We start from the raw sequence: 6,197 nt of genomic DNA, 5'->3' as shown, positions 1-6,197 counted from the left end.
ATTATATCGGTTGAGTATTACTTATGTGGGTATGTTTTATTTAGGGTCGTTCTCTGTGAACGGCATTTCTGCTTTGGTATTGTTCGATTCGGGGGCTACCCGATCATTTGTATCGCTTGCGCTTAGCAAGAGATTTAGCAGAGCTCCAGGGGAGCTGGATTGTCCACTAGAGGTTGAGATAGCAGATGATAGGACCGTGAGGGTCGGCAGAGTACATAGAGGGTGTTCCCTTCAGATATTTGATGAGCAGTTTTCAGTGGACCTGGTTCCTATTCCCCTGCGTGGGAATAAAGTTATTGTGGGCATGGATTGGCTGAGCCCCAATGGGGCGGTGATTGATTGTGAGCTTCAGCTAGTGAGGGTTCGCACTCCCAGTGGGGGAGAGATAGTGATTCAGGGCGAGAGGCCCCAGCGAGGACCGATCTTTTGTTCCGCCGCAAGGGCGAGGCGCTATGTTCAGCAGGGTTGCGCCGGTTTTGTAGCTTACGTCTTGGATGCCCGGGAGAAGGGCAAGACGACGATTCATGATGTTCCTATTGTTCGTGACTACCCGGATGTGTTTCCCGAGGATTTGTCGGGGATACCTCCAGAGAGGCAGGTTGAGTTCAGGATCGACCTAGTTCCTGGTGCGGCTCCGATAGCCAAAGCACCATATCGACTTGCTCCCCCTGAGATGCAGGAGTTGTCTACACAGCTTCAGGAGCTGTTAGACAAGGGTTTCATTCGGCCGAGCAGTTCGCCTTGGGGAGCGCCGATCTTATTTGTGAGGAAGAAGGATGGGTCGCATCGTATGTGCATTGATTATCGGGAGTTGAACAAAGTAACGGTGAAGAACCGTTACCCACTTCCGAGGATAGATGACTTGTTTGATCAGCTTCAGGGAGCGTCTTGGTTCTCCAAGATCGATCTACGCTCCGGTTATCATCAGATGAGGGTTAGAGATGAGGATGTACAGAAGACTGCTTTCAGGACCCGGTATGGTCATTATGAGTTCGTGGTGATGCCATTTGGGCTCACCAATGCCCCAGCCGCGTTCATGGATCTCATGAACCGCGTGTGCAGACCGATGCTGGATCGGTCGGTGATAGTGTTTATAGATGACATCTTGGTGTATTCCAAGACACAGGGGTAGCACGAGGAGCACCTGCGGGAGGTGTTGGAGACTTTGAGGAGGGAGAGACTTTTCGCAAAGTTCTCCAAGTGTGAGTTCTGGTTGCGCGAGGTGCAGTTTCTTGGTCATCTCGTCAACCAGAAGGGTATTTTGGTAGATCCGGCCAAGATTGAGGCCGTGATGCAGTGGGAGGTCCCGAGGTCTCCATCTGAGATTCGGAGCTTCCTGGGGTTGGCAGGGTATTATCGGAGATTTATTCAGGACTTCTCCAAGATAGCAGTGCCGCTCACCCGGCTAACCAAGAAGTCGGTGGTTTTTCGTTGGGGGACTGAGCAGCAGGCGGCGTTCGAGACTCTCAGGCAGAGATTGTGCGAGGCTCCGATCCTTACCTTGCCGGAGGGAGTAGAGGATTTCGTAGTCTATTGTGATGCTTCGATCACAGGTATGGGAGCAGTATTGATGCAGCGAGGCCATGTGGTAGCTTATGCCTCAAGACAGTTGAAGCCTCACGAGGCTAATTATCCTACCCACGATTTGGAGCTGGGGGCAGTTGTGTTTGCCCTCAAGATTTGGAGACATTACCTTTATGGGTTCCGTTGTACTATATACACGGATCACAAGAGTTTGCGATATCTTATGGATCAGCCGAGTTTGATCATGAGGCAGAGGAGATGGTTAGACGTGCTGAAGGACTATGACTGTGAGATCCTTTATCATCCAGGGAAGGCCAATGTGGTGGCCGACGCCCTGAGCCGCAAGGTGTCGACGGCCCCTATCAGAGATCTGTATATGAGGATGACAGTGATCACTCCGTTGTTGGAGCGGATCAAGGAGGCTCAGATGGAGGGCCTCAAGGAGGAGAGGCAAAAGTGTGAGAGGATAGTGGGCCGAGTAGCTTCATTTGATTACGACAGTCGGGGTTTGTTGACGCTTCATGGTAGGATATGGGTACCGTACTGGGGTGGGGTACGGCAAGTATTGATGGACGAGGCCCATAAGTCTCGATTTTCTATCCACCCGGGAGCGACGAAGATGTATCGAGATCTTCGACCTGATTATTGGTGGCCCTGCATGAAGCGAGACGTTGCTTGGTATGTTGAGAGATGTTTGACCTGTCGGAAGGTCAAAGCGGAGCATTAGAGACCTCACGGCAAGATGCAGCCGTTAGACATTCCCGTGTGGAAATGGGAGGATATCACCATGGATTTTGTCACCAAGCTCCCCAGGACCGCACGTGGGGTGGACTCGATATGGGTAGTAGTGGATCGATTGACGAAGAGTGCCCATTTTATTCCGATTCAGGAGAGTATATCGGCGGAAAAGTTAGCCGATATCTATGTGCGGGAGATTGTGGCACGTCACGGAGTGCCGGTATCGGTGGTGTCGGACCGAGATGTTCGTTTCACGTCCAGATTCTGGAAGCGGTTCCACGACGAGATGGGTACTCGTCTCCATTTCAGCACCGCTTTCCACCCTCAGACTGACGGGCAGAGCGAGAGGACGATTCAGACTCTTGAGGACATGCTTAGGGCATGTGTTCTAGATTTTGGGGGCAGTTGGGATACGTATCTTCCGTTAGCGGAATTCTCGTATAACAATAGTTATCATGCGAGCATTGATCGACCTCCTTTTGAGATGTTATATGGCAGGAAGTGCAGGACCCCGATTTGTTGGGGCGAGGTCGGTCAGCGAGTCATCGGGAGCACCAAAGTGGTGCTCAAGACGACTGAGTTGATCCATCAGGTCCGTAGTAGGCTGCAGACTGCGCAGAGTCGACAGAAGAGCTACGCCGACAGGAGGCGTTCGGACTTGGAGTTCCAGGTGGGCGATATGGTTCTTCTGAGAGTCTCACCTTGGAAAGGTGTCATCAGGTTCCGGAAGAGGGGCAAATTGGGCCCCAGATTTATTGGTCCTTTCAGGATTTTGGCCCGGGTGGGTCGGGTTGCTTATCGGTTAGATCTCCCTAAGGAGCTTAGTCAGATACACAACACCTTCCACGTGTCGCAGTTAAGGAAGTGTTTGGTGGATGAGACGGCAGTCGTTCCCTTAGAGGATATTCAGGTTGATAGCGGCCTAAATTATATCGAGAAGCCGGTCGCGATTCTGGAACGGAAGACCAAGGCCTTGAGGAACAAGGTAATTCAGCTAGTAAGGGTGCAGTGGCAGCACCGGAAGGGGTCTGAGTGGACGTGGGAGGCTGAAGAGGAAATGAGAGCGCACTACCCGGAAATTTTTGCAGATCCAGCCGTAGCAAACTTCGAGGACGAAGTCTGAGACAAGTGGGGGAGAATTGTAACGACCCGTTCCCGGTATGTTAATTCACTGGTAATTGTTGTAAAGTTTTGCAAGAGGGACTCGGCGAGTTCTAGCCTGACTCGCCGAGTAGGGTCGCACCTGAGGGCACGCGTGAGCCGGGGACTCGGCGAGTCCATATCCCTGACTCGGCGAGTCCATCCGTCTGGGTGAAACCCTAAATCCCCGGGTTGCCCACTATTTAAACCACCTTATAGCCCCCATCCTCGCCTCCCTCACCCTGAGAACGCAGTGATAGAACCCTAATCCTCCCTTGAAGAGCTTATATGTGTTTTGGTGCCATTTTGTGAAGGTGTGAAGAAGGAGAAGAAGGAAGAAGCAAGGAGAAGTGTTGTAGTGCAAAGATCCAAGGCCAAATCAGAGTTAATTGAGCCGATGAGATTCAGGAGCAGCAGCCGTTAGCTTCCCGAGCCACACACTCAGCAGCCAGCTTACGAGGTGAGTTTCCTTCCAGTAGAGACGGGTCTAAGGCCACAATGTCAGCCCGTTCAGTTAGCAGTGGTTTCCGGATTTAGGTCCGATGCAGTAGCTAGTATGTTCGATGCCTTCGTGGCTCGAACAGGATTTTGTGTGCTATGTTTTATGCGTTAAGTATTATGTGTTCCGGGCTACGGCCCGATGTAGTATGCCGTATATGTGTTTATGCTAGTTGATGTGTTATGCTATGCCATGTTCAGTCAGTCGGTTCCGGACTTTGGTCCGATGCAGATAGTTCCGGACTTCGGTCCGATGTAGTTAGTTCCGGACTTCGGTCCGATGCAGTTAGTTCCAGACTTCGGTCCGATGCAGGGGACAAGGTCCCAGTCAGTTCCGGACTTCGGTCCGATGCAGTTAGTCCCGGACTTCGGTCTGATGAAGGGGACAAGGTCCCGGTCAGTTCCGGACTTCGGTCCGATGCAGTTCCGGGGTTCGGCCCGATGCAGTGGGCAAGGCCCAATATGTGTTTATATGTTATTGTATGGTATGTGGTAGTTTGGGGGAGCTCACTAAGCTTCGTGCTTACAGTTTCAGTTTTGTTTTCAGGTACTTCCGCAAGCAAAGGGAAGAGCTCGGGGTGACAGCATCGCACACACCACAGCATAGCTTTTATCCTGGGGATGTCTTTTGATGATTTGGATTGATGTAGTATGATGCAGTTTTCCGCACAATATTTTATTACGTTTTGGGGATACATCGCGTATGTTTTATGTTATGATACTTATATTATGGTTTTGATTATATTGAAAAACGAAAATTTTTGGGTCGTGTTTTTGGGTCGTTTCAATATGTATGTATGTATGTATGTACGTATGTATGTATGTATGTATGTAGAGTTTACGGTCCGAGGGAGGTTCACGGCCCGAAGGAGTTCATGACCGAGTACGAGAGATGTTTACGACCCAAAGGCTTGTTTGCGGTCCGAGAGTTTACTGCGCAACGAAGGTTCTCGGGTGAAGGCTCTTTGGTTCCAAATGTTTTTCCCTCCAAAACACATATCACACTTGAATACAAGGTTTATACCCCTATAATTCATTACCGTAACTATATTAAGATAAATAAAGAAATAAGTTTGACCTTTAATAGATAAGTTTGACTTTTAAAAGATAGAAAGTATGGGTTGTCACAAGAATCAACAGTATCGTGTTTTTTGACTTCCGATTTCAAAAAGTCAATCTCTGAAAAGAAAAGTCAAATTCTATATACAATCGATGAATCAATGAATTGAATGTTGAATTTGTTTAATATAATTCATAATTGTGTTGTGAATGCTGAATTTGAGTTTAATTTGCGATTAATTTCGAAATCGACGGGGTCTATGTACTTGATGCCGAACACAGTTCATGATTCACATCTTGAATGTCGAAGCTTTTATAGCCAATGTCAATGGGTATAAAGAGCTTGTGAAAGTAATAAGTGTTGATATCCAGTTCACATATGAGAAGGATATAAGGAACTTGATTTGAAGTTGACTTTTTAGAGTCAACTAAAGCTCGACTATTTTTGGGATGGTTCGCATCTATGGTTGTGTTTTGGATGTTCACTTTCAGCTAATAGATGTTGATGTCTGATCATTAAAATGAAGTGAGTTTTTTCCGAAAAAAAAAATCGTTTTTTATATATCAACAAAGATCTCTATGGAAAGAGGACGAAAAATCGAGAAAAACGGTATATTCGATTTTTTTTTGAAAAAAAATGTGGCCTAAAAATATTTTAAACAAAAAAAAAGAGGTGAGTTTTTTGGTAAGGAGGTGGATTTTTTGGTATAATACGGTATATATATATATATATATATATATATATATATATATATATATATATATATATATATATATATATTCCTTTATGGTTTTCATTACAGCGTATGTGGAACAATATGAGAACATTTTTCTTAATTATTAATTTAACATGTAATAATAAAATTGTAGTAGACACAAAATTAAAATAATAGTTTTTTTTTTAACTTTGAGAGATAATACGTTAAGTTTTTATGAATTTTTCCTTCGTTCATCATGATAAGACAACTTTATCAAAATAAACCAATATAAATAGTAGATTTTAGAGATTGTTATAAAATAATTTAGAAGCAAATGATAATCAAATCAACCTGTCTTACTTCATTTATCAAGTTATTTATTAAAATTAAGACAATAATATAAGTTATAGAAAATAAAATATATCTTTCAAACACTTTTATTTGGATATTAATTTAAAAAAATAGCATGAATTATGACATGAAAATACAATTGGGCTTATTAGGCTTGTTGCTTACGGAAGAAGATTCAGATCACTTCAT

This window comes from Lactuca saligna, chromosome 7 (genome assembly GCF_052625555.1).
Source record: "Lactuca saligna cultivar CGN05327 chromosome 7, ASM5262555v1, whole genome shotgun sequence".
Taxonomy (NCBI): Eukaryota; Viridiplantae; Streptophyta; class Magnoliopsida; order Asterales; family Asteraceae; genus Lactuca; species Lactuca saligna.
Note: the sequence above shows the minus strand (reverse complement) of the source record.